Consider the following 15,626-nt stretch of genomic DNA (forward strand, 5'->3'; position numbering starts at 1 on the left):
GAAGCAGGGAACACCCCCAGACTCAACATATGAAGCCACTATTATCTTATGAAAATATGAGAAAAACATTACTAGAAAAGAAAACTAAAGACTGCTAGCCCCATGAACATAGACATAAAAAAACCCTTAAGAAAACATTAGTAAATAGTATGTAAATTTTACCACAATAAAAGAGATTTAAAATATTAGCATATATCTAGCATATCTATAAAAATAATATGTTATGACCAAGAGGAATTTATCCCAGGAATATATGGTTGATTGAGTATATGAAACTAACTCATTACATTGAGAACAAAAATAGCGTAATATCTCAATAGATACAGGAAAGGCATTTGATAAAACTCAAACTAGGAATAGAAGGGATCCTCCTTAACCTAATAAAGGGCATTGTGAAAAAGTATATACCTAATATCATATGTAATGACAAAAGAGCTGGCACTTCCCATCCAGGATAAAGGCAGTGATGTCTCATCTATTTCTGCTTAACATTTTACTGGAGACTCTAGCCACTGCAATGAGGAAAAAAGAAAAAGTCATAAAAAATGTTGAGCGATAAATAAAACTGTCTACTCACAGAGGTCACACTAATAGAAAATCCTAAGGAATCTAGAAAACACTACTAGAAATAATATAATAAATGAATTTAGAAAAAGTGCAGGTTACCAGGAGGAAATATAAAAATCAGTCCTATTTCGATATAACAGCAACAATTACAAACCTTAAAAAAATCATTTAAAATATCATTAAAAGACATGAAATGCTTAGGGATGAATTTCACAAAATATAGGCAATGCACATTAAAAACTCTAAAACAAGAACATTTGTCCATAATATGTAAAGAACTCAATAATAAGGACACAAACACCAAATAAAAATGGGCCCAAAATTGGAAAAGACATCTCACAAAAGGGATGGCTATTGAGTACATGAAAACATGTTTAACATCATTATTTATCAATGAAATCTAAATCAAACCACAATGAGAAGCTCCTAGGCAACAACTAAAATAGAAAAAATTTTGAAAACCTCCAGACGATACCAAGTATTGACAAGGCTGTAATGTCATGGGAACTCTAATGCATTGCTAAACAGTGTAACCGCTTTGGAAAACAGTTTGGCAGTTTCTTATAAAGTTGTTCATACATTTAACATATGGCACAACAGCTACCTTCATAGATATTCAACCAAGAAAAATAAGAAGTGTACAAAAAATCTTGTATAAGAATGACCATAGCAACTTTTTCACAATAGGCATAATTGGAAATAGGCAAAGGGTCTAAATACTACAACAAACTACTTATACACTCAACAATATCTCAAAGACAAGATGTCAGACAAAAGAAGCCAAACACTAAAGAGTATAAACTGTATGATTTCATTTACATGAAACAATAGAAAGGCAAGACCAATCTACACTGGAGTAAACGGATCAGTTTTGACTAAGGCTAGGTGTTAGGAGTAGTGATGTTCTGAATGCAGCCTGCGTGAATTTACTTCTTAGGGATGATGGAAATATTATCTATGTTATGTCAGTGTGATGGTCGCTTGAGTTTACACATCTGTCAAACCCACTGAACTGAACACTTAAAATCAGTACATTTTATTGTATGTAAATTATGCCTTAAAAATTGGTTTTAAAATCTCTTTAAAAATGAGTATGACATGGTTCCTAGGCTTTGGGAGGTAACCAAAGGGAAACACACACGCTTTCTTCGTGCTTAAATAAGTCATCACGGCAGGGAATAACAAACTCGAGGTCTGTGGTCCCTCTTTAGCCTGCAGGTGTCTTTACTGAAGAGCATGTAGATTAAAAGGATGTATTCAAGTGTTTTTAGTTGAGATAGATTCTCTTTACTTCACCACATGGCCCACAATTCTCTAATTTTAAAAGTGTTTTGGCTTCACATATATCCTGATACTGTCATGACCATTGAAAACATTGGAATATGCAGCCTCTGCATTTTGAAGAATATTTCCAGATTACAGCCACTGCCATAATCAAAGGTTGATTTCACCAAAGTCTTCTACAACCTCTCTTTTTTGTAATGTTGCTCATGCAATATTCACTTAATCTTAGATTGTTCTATGTCTTCATAATTATACAAGCGGATTCTTGGGCAATGGATTTACGTGCCTCATTCAAAAATTCTAAGAAATATGTTATTTACTCACTTATTAATCATGCAGTCATGCATATATTTAAGAAGTCTTCTTATTTTTACCTACTTAATGTGCAACGCTTGGATGTATATTTACTTTACAATATGATACTTTTGTGATCTAAAATTTTCTCAGTATTTAGCATATATATGGTCTAGTAATTATACAAAGAAATGTTTTCTTATACATCACTCTACATCTTTTTTATTTTATAGTATTTAAGTTGTACCGATGATAAAAATTCACCTACTTGATTGTTTATCTGCTTTAGATTGACTATGATGCTCTTCGGCCACACATAGCAATGTTCTCATTTGATACAAACACAAATATTTCATAAAATAAAGACGCTGGGGACAACTTCTTTTAGTGGAAGAGTTTTCTAACATAAGACCCACTTCAGCTTCATAAAGGAATAAATAAATTATTAAAGATAACTCTTAGATGCTAGACATTTTATATTAATGGCTTTCCTATATAACGTTTAAGTACTTGTAAATACGAATCAATTTTAATGCCTTTTGTGTGTTTCCTAGAATGCAGACTGCTTTAGATTCATATATTATTTAGATACAACTGCATATCTTTGGAATTATATTAGCAGCTCCTCAGGTTAGAGAAATCATGTCCAAATGCCATAATTTTTGCGATGGAGGGAGTTTGGACACTGTTGTTGAGTTCCAAAAGGAATTATCCTGTGTAATACATTTTGTTTCTTTTTTAGACATATTTTGAAACTATAAATCGCAATGAGAAATTCATTAGCTATCAAAGAAAAATCTTCAATAGAAGTGACTTTTGGTTTAATAGTATCCACTTTTACGTGGCTAAGTTATTAAGAGCCCGCAGAATTCTGTCGGAAGGTTTTTTGTGTTTGTTTAGAATATTCCTCGTTGGAGAATGCAGTTCTGATTTGTGCAAATGGCTCTCAATATTCACTATGGAGTAGAAATAAATGAGCACCTCAGCCCAAACTCCAAGCTTATCAGAAGAGAAAACTCCACCGAATTCAATGCTGAAGTAAAAACTTTTGCAAAGTCACTAAGGATTTATTTGGTTTGCTGCAGCCAAAAGATGCCAGTTCTAAAACTCCATTTATAAGTAGTGCTGACTCTCAAAAGTTCTTTTGTAACTTGTATGGATTCATTTCCACTACTATTTATAAAAGTAGATGCATGAAAGTGGTAACAGACAAATAGGTTTTGTTGCATTGAAATTGTCAGACTGTATTTTCAGGCAAAACAACTTCTCTCTTTAAACACTACTTATCTGTTATAACCAGTTGAGGCTTGATCAATTCGTGTAAAATAAAGCTATCTTTATAAAAATGAAAGCGATATTGTCCATTGTATAATGAAGTTCATATTTTATTTAGATTTTTATGAAAGTTTTAATATTTCAGAATAATTTTGTCTCTTAGGGAAAAGGAAGCATTATTTATAAATGGGAACTATAAAGTTCAAACATCATCTTTGACGTTCTATGAATAAGTCATTGCTAAAGTAATTTATCTTAAGAGCTCATGTATTACAAGAACTGACTTCCATAAGAATAATAAGATTTGGAATAATTTACAAAATCAAGACAATTAGAACGTTTCTTTAAAAATACTTTATTTAAATGCATATCAGGTCTAAAGATAATCGTAGCAATTATTTCCTCATGAGAAATAACCCAGATTTCAGCCTGTAATTAATCACCTTGCCAGTCGCTGAAATATATCATGTATTGTTTTTATTACTGGGAAGAGGTTTTTAGTAGTCATAAAAATGTATGATTAAGAATCGAAGCCCAGAAGTAGATTTATGTGAAACTAATGAAGCTTAACTCTCAGGCCTGCTCACTTTCCTGGGCCCCTTCCTGGATCTTGGGAGAAGTTCTAGTAATGTGTTCATGTGGTCCTATATTTTTTAAAAATTTGTTAGGGTAATATTTTCACTACAATCAAGTAATGGCCCTGTACTTTATAAACTGTCATATGTTGCTTGAGTAGTTGGGAGCATTTTGGGGATCCAGGAAAGAAGTTGAATTTGAGCTTCATTTAGTTAAGTTGTAGAGGAACGTCTTTCTGTGAGTTGCAGTGACTTCTGTGAATAGTTAGGTTGTTGGTAACCATCTGGTAGAGATGAGTTCCACTCTGCCAACTTACCTAGCATCTCAACATAGTGGTGCAGGGGCTGATAGCTTATCATGATAGAATGTGCGCATGGTGACTTGTGTTGGATGTATGTACACGGTGGAAGAGAAACAAAGTTAGAAATGAGCAGAGTAAGCAGTTAATCATGGAAGTTCTTCAAACTTTTCATGGACTAAATTAAAAGTGGAGGATTTAGTTCTAATCAATTCTTAGTCAAATTCTCATATTTTAGGAACATGCTTGATAATGCTATGTGTGTATGTGTAATTATGCATGCACAAGATTTTTTTCTTTTACCTTTTCTGATGGGAATCATGCAAAAGAGCAATTATGAGAATTTCCAGTTTGTATATAACACATATGTAATGATGCTACAAACAGTGAGCAAGTCCACATACGGAGTCAAATCTCAACAATAAAAAAACAATTTTGATTGACTACCATAGAGGAAATATTGAATTACATTTCTCTTTCCCCTATAAAAAATTTTACTACAAAATCATGGTCATATGAAGAGGAAATCTGAAGATACAAGCCAAAAATTCAGACACAATTAGGGATGTGTCAGGAGATACATTTAATAACTATTTTTTCTGGATTTTATGATGTTTATAGTATTAACAAGCATCTATAATTTGTAATTTGTTGTCATTTCACTTTTCTGTATAAGTAAGTGGAAATGAATTACCTAACTTATTATTTAGAATTTTATATCCTATTTTTAAAAGAGGTTATTAAAATTATAAAGACTTTAAGCCCCAAAACACCTGGTTTTGCCCTTTTTAAGCATTAATTTTCACATTTGAACAAGTAGATGGATATTTTTTAGATATTATAAATTCTTCCAAAGCAAGTCTATTGTCATTTTCCTAAAGTAAAGGTCTGGGAACCTGCATTACTAAGCTTCCCATTTGTCACAAAGATAGTACGCCATGTGAGTAAAAAACAAAAAAAGATCTCACACATTGTTTGTAGCAGAGCTTCCCATGCTGGGCTAGGGGTCGAGGTACCCTAAATTTCTGTGCAATTTTGAGAATGGCAAAATAAGTTTGGGAGAATATTTAGCAAGAGTAACTTAACAAATGGAGAGATCTCATCCAATTAAAAAAAAGTTACTTCTCTTGCTATCATTTTGAGTACTATATAATGAATACAAATCCTATTATACACAAAAGTATGAACTCATAAGGTTTATCTAATGCAAAAAAGAAGCACCTTTAAATAAACTGTAAGTAACAAAAAATGGGTATCTATTTTAAAAACACCTCCAAACAACTTGACTCTAATTAAATGATCTCAATGCCAATTATTAAAGAAAGCCGTTAACAATAATACTGTACTAAGGCATCCACTGACAAGGAAACATATTTGTGATATTCTGTTAGGTGATAAAAATAGGATATGACAAGATGTGTGTGATATTCCATTTTCAAAATATGTATGCATATAAGATATATAAATAAATAAAAATTACTGTCCTGTAAGGCTTCTTCACTTTTGCTCAACATTCTTTTGTTTCCTTGAGATTTATTTTCTTTCGTTTACTGTACAGTTCATATGGGAAAATGCTGTTCATTGTCTACATTAATATTTTCCATTTCATCTCCAGAGGCACGTGACAATGAAGAATCTCGTTTCTCAGCTGAAACAGGAGGAAAATAATCTTTCTGCATATTTTTCTGTCGTCATCTTAGCGGTAGGATAAGAAACATTTGAAATTCAAAGGACAGCATTTAAAAGTAGAGTCTGTATAAATTATTTAACTAGAAAATAAAAATCAAATGCATTCAAATAATCATAAATTTAAAATTTAATACTCAAACAACCATACTGTTACTATAAAGCCTGTCATTTTTTTTTCTTAACCTGTTTAATTATGTGACTAGCTGTCTTAGGATCAAGGCTTTATCCGCCATTCATTTTAATTACATATTCTTTTTTGTTCCCACTCTCATATCTACAAAAAAGAACTATTTCTTGTATCTTTGTATTTTTGCAATAGGGAAAGATTTTGTTGTGAAATAATTGACAATGTTTTATATAATGTAAATTAGGTATGCTTTGCAAATAAGTGACTGTGTACTTGGATAGGGCCATAAAACCATGCTTAGCAAGGCAGTCAATGCAAACCAAGAAGGTTTTGGATGATGAACGTATTGTGAAAAGTAAAATATCTCAGAAGGATTTCCACGTTTGGGGGCTAATGTGGGTACTCATCATAGTTTTATTTTCTTTGTCTTTACAAGTAACTTTTGATAAGTGGAATAAGTATGTGAATATAGAATATCACTTCTTTTTTTCATTTTGATTGATACATATCTGATGTGTGACATTGTATAAGTTTAAGACATACAACATAATGATTTGATGTAAGTATATGTTGTACAATGATTAGTACAGTAAGTTTAGTTAACATCCATTACTTAAAATAGTTACAAAATTTGTTTTTTTTCCTCCTGATGAGAACTTTTAAGATCTATTCTCTTGGTAACTTTTAAATAACCGACACAGTATTATTAGCCATAGTCACCATGCTGTGCATTACATCCCCAGAAGTTATCTTATAACTGGAAGCTTGTACCTTTCGACCACCTTCACCCACATCTTGCTTTTCATAGCAGGTTCAGAAGGGGAAAATGTCTTCCTTCATATTTGGAAGAAGTACACTATGTCTAATTTGAAATTATCTGTTATATTCCTATTTTTGAGAATTTCCTTCCACTAATTCTTCCTCAAAACTCTCCTTGCTTTATCTTTCCACTCCACGATTAGACACACTTCATTGCAAGCTTTTTGCCCTCTTCTAACCCTTTAAATTGCTTTCTTCTGTGGGCCTCTCTTCCGGGTCTTCTCTAATCTTTTTACACGATCTCCCCATGGCTTGAGGTCACACAGCAATCTCAGTGAAGAGTGATTCTGTCTCTCTAGTTCACCCTTCCTTCTGAGTTCCAGACAGATCCTGCACTGCTTCCTGGGTGTCTTTATTAGACACCTCACATCAAACTCATCATGGCCAACATCGAGCCCTTCCACTTTCCCCATTCACCCAAATTTGGATGTTACTCTCATACACTTAATCAACAAATTTAAGACGTAGGAATCATTCATTTTGTTATGTGATTGGTATAAAATTCTGTCAGTCTACATCTCTAGACACATCTAAGCCTTCCCATTGCCACTTCTCCACAACAGCCTACAACCATCCTCCACACTGCAATCAGAGTGATTTTCTAACATTCCCTTGCTTAGAAACTTTAAATACTTTCCCATTTGGCATAGAAGATCTAAATTATAGAACACGGTGTCTTAGTCTACTTAGCTACTGTAACAAAATTCCAGTGACTGGGTGGCTTACACAATAGAAATGTATTTTCTCACAGGTCTGGAGAGTAGAGGCCCACGATCAAGGTGCTAACAAATTTGGTTTCTTGTGAGAGCTCTTTTGGGTTTGTAGATGCTCAGCTTCTCACTGTATACGCACCTGGCTGGGCTTTTCTCAGTGAATGTCCACCAGGGAGAGAGAGAGAGTTGGCTCTCTGGTGTCTTTTCTTATAAAGACACTAATCTTATTGGATCAGCCCTGTCCCCGGTGACCTCACTTAACCTTAATTACTACCTTAAAGACCTCATTTCCAAACACAGCCACACTGGGGGTTAGGGCTTCAACATACGCATTTTAGGGAGACAAAAATATTCAGTTTGTAACACATGGTAATGAATCAAGAACTGGTTTCTGCTAAATACTCTCTCTTTCTCTCCAAGCTAAACTTTTTCAATCTGTGCTCAACTTGACTGAATAGTTTCACGTTCCTATTATTCAATAAGTTTTTCTGGTTTTTGTTTTTTTTTGAACGCTGGCATTCTTCTCGACAGCATTCTCATTATCTGGGCAACATCCGAAGGGAAACCACTGTTTCTGCTTTCATGAAGCTTTCATTCTGGTGGGAAAAGAGAGTAAATAAATAACTAAATGGAGTGTCTCTAAAGATGTTTCCAAAGCTGGAATATTCTCTACCTCCCTACCTCCCCCAAGCCATTCTTTCCCTCCCGCTCTCTCCCTTGCTCTATCGCTCTTACAAACACACACATACACACAATCACTCATATTTCAGATCTTATTTTAGCTCTTTTCTTTTCCAAAAATCCTTTTCTGGTCACTTTAGACTGAATCAAATTGCACCTGGCACATGATGTCAAATCACACTATGGCGATAAAACACGCTCATGCTTTATTTCAGCAGCTTATTGAATGGAATGTCTGTCTCCAAGAGGATAGAGACGATGTCTACTTGTCTTTATCATTGCATGTCCAGCATCTAGCAGTGACTGATATAAAGTGAACAATCAATAAACACTCATTGAGTATTGTTGAATATCTTACCAATTTTCTTGTGTAGCACTTCTGAAAGCATCTTGCTAGGAACACTAATTATTTGGAGTAATAATGAGTGTTATCTTGAAAAAGAACTTTTGGTAGCCAATCACTGAATTTAACAATGTTCAACTTGTTTATTTACTACAGAGCACTTAACATGAAAATATGAATTATGGATCATGAAAGCACATTGTATCCTACTTTTTCCAGATGATTTTCTTGCATAACCTTTCTTTCTCACAGCAATCTGAACAGCTAACATTTAGTCAACACTCTTCTACAGCCTTTCTCTGTCTCCATAGTAGGGCCAGGGGTAGGTCTTCCTGCAAGAGCTAATGGTGCCCTTTACTCTCAACATTTGTAAGCTAATGAGTGACAAAATCGTAACACTTCCACAGATCAAAGAATCATACGGAAGTTCTTTTTTACAGAACTATTTTATACTAGCTCATTAAGACTTACCATCAAAGGCACATGTGGAATATAAAGGCCTATGGTAAAAAGAACTAAATAAATAACCTCATTAAAATTTAACTGAGAGTGCATGTATTAAGGAACAATTAGAGTTTTCATGATAAACATTTTAAGTGCTAATTGGTTCCAATGGGAGGTCTTAAGATTACAATTTCTTTGGAACTTGTGGGCTGCTGCAAAAATTCCCATATACATACAATAACACAAATAATAACTGCAACATTAATATAAAACATCTTATCAGTTGACTATAATGAATATGAACAATATCGTTCCGCTGAGCTTCATGACATCTACAGTCAATCATAAGGCAAAGAACGATCACAGGCAGTAACAAAGAAGGATTCTGAAAATGCAGATGTAAATCATTAGGACGAGTTAGAGTGCTTCTTAAATTTCTGGTTAATCTCTATGAAATATCAATTCTGATTCAATAAGTCTGAGGTAAGGAAGGCTGGATTCTCTGCCATTAAAATGCCTCTCTGTTTTTAGCACCCTTAGTGTTTTGTTTTGTTTTATTCCATAGCACCCTTAGGCCAAAAGAAGTGTATAATAGTTTGTTTATTGAGTGGTTAGGTCTAAACAATAAGTATTTAAGTCCTAAAATCTTAATAAGCATTTGAAAAAATAATAAATACAAATTGAGATACAAATTGTGTTTTTATTTCATTGTTTTCTAACATCTCTCACTGGGAGGTATGCAAGCAAATCTTGGGCACTGCAGGACTTCTCGGACTTTGGAATCGGGTTGGACACTGTCACCGTCATTCCTGGTTCCTCACTGACTTTTATGCAGCATTTGCCTATCTTTGCAATAACTTACAAAAACCCAACTATTGACCTGATATTGTTTTTCCTACCTTTGAATAAATGACTCACTTTCAGCATATGCTTTTCAGAGCCCTGGAAGGGTCTTGGCAATAGCAGAAGGTGTTGGTAGCAAGTAAGGAGATAGTCCAGGTATCAAAGCCATAGGTCTAAGAGCAGCTCCACTCTGGTTTTATGAGTTTATTTTCATAGGGCCATTAAGTGATACGACTTTAAAATTGCTTGCAAACCAACTCCAAAGGACATAAAGTTTTGCTTAGTTGTAGCATGTTATATAATTTTTACTATCAATAAAACTTTCCAAATTTTCATGTATTTTTTGAATCTATATTACATTCAATATTTAAAAATATTCCAATTTGTGGGTCTGTTGTTTAGGTGGGGAAAGTAGATGGGTTATTTAAGTAGTGTCATAGTTAGATATATACTGTGTTGGGGGTTCCCAACACCACCTTAAATTTGCCGATTTGCTCTAAGGACTCACTGAAATCAGAACAGCTTTTGTACTCACCATTGTGGTTTATTACAGCAAAAACAACAAGTACAGATTAAAATCAGCAAAGGGAAAAGCATATGGATGAATTCAAGGAAAAGTAGGGAGCAAACTTAGGGAGGCAGAGAGACAGTGAGGTTTTGCCAACCAGGGAAGAACACTGGCCCATTATCCTGGAAGGCCAAGCTGACACGGGCTGGCTGAGAGTGCAGGGGTCAAGCTGACATAGGCTAGCTGAGAGTGCAAGGAGTCAAGCTGATGCAGCCTGGCTGAGAGTGCAAGAGGTCAAGCTGGTACAGCCTGGCTGAGAGTGCAAGGGGTCAAACTGATACAGCTGGGTACAGAGCCTCAAGCATTCAAAAGCAGGTTTTCACCAATAATCACATTTTTAGCATACACTATCTGGCTTGGCCCAAGTCCTCAGATATACACAAACACTCTTATTGGGCAGGAAGAATATTGCAAGGCTCAGAGATCTGTCAAGCTCCAGTACGTTTCCTTGAAATGCACAAAGTTTGAGTAACCTAGACCTGCTGAGTTCACCCTTACCTCCCGTGTATAATTTGGCTTTTATATTGATACCACTGTACTTCTTTTCAGATTATTTTTTGTCAAATTATTCTTTCTATCATATTCATCCCCTATTTCATTTTAATTTCCAAGTTTGGTATTTCTTCCTCTCTAAGAACTCTATTTTACACATTCTTCTCTCTTTTTTTTTTTTGGCATTAATCAGCTAACTTATATTTTTTTACATTAAAAAACACCCTTTCAAATTTATCAAGTATATTGATGTATAAAACACGTCTCACATTGTTTGTATAAATAGAATTTGGAAAAATCCATTAATTACATTTTTAAGTCTCTCAATATTGAACTTCGATATGAGCTTGAACAAGAAGACACTGACTCCTCAAACATGTAACTTCCTATGATATTTTTCTTTCCTACTTGAATGATAAAAAGGAATTGTCACCCTTCAAATTCTTAACACTAAAACAACCCACTGAAGTCAATTTTAAATGCTTTTCCTAAATCAACTGCCAAATAGCTCATTAATTCTGCATATATAGCATCCATCAGTTTGGTTAGTAATACTATTTTGGCACATTGTCAGAATTCATTTTTTCATATAGATTGAATAAGATGTTTAGACTAAATGTAACTTTGAGGCCTTTCTGTTTGATCTGCTGATTTTGCACACTAGGAAATTAAGAGGTGAGGTGACTGGCCAAAGTTACAAGGAAGGTTTTTATGGCAAAATATCCCAGACAAAAAGTAAGCATAGCTTAGAAGCTTAACAGTAAATATATATTAAGCACCAGATAAATGTAAATTAAAGCACAATGATATAACACCACAAGAATAGTCAAAGTGAAAATGCTGGAGAAAACCAAGTGCTGGAAAGTACTTAGGTCAACAGGAACTTTCACACACTGTCGGTGACAGTGGGAGTGGGGGTGGTGGTTGGGGTGCTTAATTTGGCAAACAATTTGGACAACCGTTTGTCAGTATCTGCTAAAACTGAATGTATGCATATCCTATGTCCCAGAAATTCCACTCCTAGAAATATAACCAACGTGCTTAGAATGAAAATTAAAGCTCATTTTAATAGCCCCAATCTGGAAAACACCCAAAAGCTCAGCAAGTGCAGAGTGGATGAAGAACTTCTCCCGTGCTCACACAGTGGAATACCACACAACAATGGGAACAAATGACCTAAAACGACACGCAATAATACAGGTGAATTCGACAAATCTAATGCGAACATTCATCAACAGAAGTCAGATGTTCACAGAAAAGAGCAAATGAGCAAACTACGCTATGAGAAGTCTAGACAGAGCAGGCTGGGGTGGGAGTGATGACTCGTGCCTGAAGGGTCTGTGGACTCTGGGGAATGTGCTATTTCTTAAGCTGGGCGTGTTACCTATGTGTGTCTAGTTTGTGAAAAATGACTGCTATATAATTATCATACGAGCACTTCTCGATATGGATATTAAACTTTAATTTAAAATACTAAAATGTAATGTAAAAATAACAAAAATCTCAAACCTCTAACAGAATTTTTTAAGAGAGAATTAAGATGTAGGCAATATTAAGAATAGAAAGGACATAATTACAGCTACAAGAGAGATTAACATGATCATAAGGTAATAATATAAAAATGCCAATAAATTTTTAAATAAAGAGGAATTAAATAATTGTCTAGAAAAAGGAAACTTTCCAAAACTGACTTAAGTAGAAAAAGAAAGCCTGAATGGACCAATAACTATAAAACAAATGAGTAAGTATTTGAAAGTTTAGCCACTGAAAACCACTCCCAATCACAAAAAAATGAGAGTTCCCATTTTTTTCCTATGGAACAGTCCTAGTAAACACAGAAAGAAAAAGAATTTATCATCTTATTATTAATCTCTTCTGTATACTAAGAAAAGAGGAAACATTCTCCACTTATTCTATAAAGCCAGTGTAATAGTAGCACCTGAGAAAGAAAAATTAAAACCAATATTATTTATGAATTACTGTAAGTATAAAATATATTATAGGCAAACTGAGTTTTCCCAAGGAATCCAAGAAAGTGCTAATGATAGAACTTCTATTAAAGAAATTCCATCATAAAATATTATAGTTTAAAAATATCAGCGACATAGGTTCAGCGAAAATATTTGAAATAATTGAAAATAAATTCATAATTTTAAAAAACTCTCACCATACTAGTAATAAAAGGTATCTTAACCTGATAATGACATTGACCAAAACCTAATTTATTGATAAGAATTTGAATTTTGACATGTTATATACATTGTATATTTATTGCATATTCAAGTAAGATTAGTGATTGCTAAAATAGAAAAGCTCTTAATTTTTGTACTTTTTCTTTTCTCCAAGCACTTTGAATTTTCAATCACAATTTCTTATATTTCTTCCATACCTTTATAAGTATGTAACTTAGCTGTAAGTAAAATAATTTTAACTTATTTTCCAAGACTTATTATTTCATTTTCAGATTTTATTGAAGTAGCCAGCACTTCCAAAACAAATATTTTAAAATAGTACTTATAGTGTACATCTGTTTCTTAATTATGACTAATATCAATTTATTTATTACTTTAGCATTCAGGATGAGCATTATACTTTATTTTTGATATAACACCTTTCCCATATTTAGTAAATTTCTTTAGGACATCTTTTCTCTTTGGAGTTAATTAAAAATTGCTGTTGGACTGTGTAAAATACTGTTTTGCATCAATATAAGCATGTATATTTTTCCTTTAGTTTGATTTAATCAACTATGTACAGGGGTATTCCACTTTTGAACAATTTTTGGACTCCATTAATTATCTATGCTTGGTCATTGTAGTTTCCATAAGTCTATTTTAATATGTATGAGCCTATTCATTGTCATGTGTAAAGTCAGCACTCTATTGTTCAGGTAGGAGGAGCTTACAGAGTCAAATTCTGTTAAATTTATCCCCGATATCTTTGAATGAAAGTGTGGAAGATATGCCTCAACATTTCTTGCGCCTTGGACAAGAGCACAAATGAAGATGCACACATCAAATATCTAAACATTGAAAAGTCTAGATAATGCTGTCAAAAGGTTAATATATGTGGTATTGGTGAAATAATAGACAAATAGATCGATGGAAGAGCATAGAGCCCAGAAACAGACCCACATAAATATAGTCAAGTGATCTTGACAAAGGCAAAACAATGGAGAAAAGATAGTCTTTTCAACAAATGGTGTTGGAACAACTGGACATCCTCAAGCAAAAAATGAATCTAAACACAGACCTTCCACTCTTCACAAAATTAACTCAAATTGGATCACAGACCTAAACGTAAGACATAAAACTATAAAACTAGAAGATAACAAAGGAGAAAATCTAGATGACTTTGGGTTTGGCGATGACTTTTTAGATACAACAAAGGCGTAAAAATATAAAAGAAAGAATTTATAAGCTGAACTTGATTAAAATTAAAAATTTCTGCCCTATGAAAAACACTGTCAAGAGAATGAAAAGACAAGCCACAGACTGAGATAAAATATTTGCAGAAGACATGTCTGATAAAGGATGGTTATCCAAAATATCCAAAGAACTCTTAAAACTCAACAATGAGGAAACAAACAAAGCAATTAAAAAATGGGCCAAAAACTTACAGACACCTCACCAGAGAAGGTATACAGATGGCAAATAAGCACAGGAAGAAGTGCTTCACATTATGTGTCATCAGGAAAATGCAGATGAGAACAACAGTGAGATAACACTACACATCTCTAAGAATGGCCAAAATCCAGAACACTTACAACACCAAAGCCTGACAAGGATGTGGAGCAACAGGAACTCTCATTCACTACTGGTGAGAATGTGGAATAATACAACTACCTTGGAAGACAGTTTGGTGGTTTCCTACAAAACTAAACACACTCTTACCATATGATCCAGCAATTTTGTTCCTTGGTATTTACACAAAGGAGTTGAAAACTTATATCCACGCAAAAACCTACACACAATATATTTAGCAGATTATTCATAATTGTCAAAGCTTAAAAGCAACCAAGATGTCCCTCAGTAGGTGAATGATTGAATAAACTGGAGTATATTCCAACAATGGAATACTACTTAGTGCTAAAAAGAAACAAATTATCAAGCCATGAAAAGAAATGCGGGAAACTTACATGTATATTGCTAAGCAAAAGAAGCCAATCAGAAAAGGCTACATACCACATGACTCCAACTATATGACATCTGTAAAGGCAAAACTATGGAGACTGTAAAAGGATCAGTAGTTGCCAGGGGTTGAGGGGAAGAAGGGAAGAACAGAAGGAGCACAGAGGATTTTTAGGTCAGTGAAACAACTCCATATGATGCTAAAATAGTGATACATGTCACTAGACATTTGTCAAAACCCGTAGAATGTACAACACCAAGAGTGAACCCTAATGTAAACTATGGACTCTGGGTAATAATGATGCTCCAAAGTTTATCAGTTGTAACAAATGCATCACTCTGCTGGGGGAAGTTGATAATGGGAAAGCTACGCATGGGTGGGTACAGAGGGTACATGGGAAATCTCTGTACTTTCAAAAAAATTTAACATATGTTTAATTCTCCAAATTTTGACAAAGATGGATAGGAAGTCATATTAAATTT

This window comes from Equus przewalskii, chromosome 1 (genome assembly GCF_037783145.1).
Source record: "Equus przewalskii isolate Varuska chromosome 1, EquPr2, whole genome shotgun sequence".
NCBI classification, from domain to species: domain Eukaryota; kingdom Metazoa; phylum Chordata; class Mammalia; order Perissodactyla; family Equidae; genus Equus; species Equus przewalskii.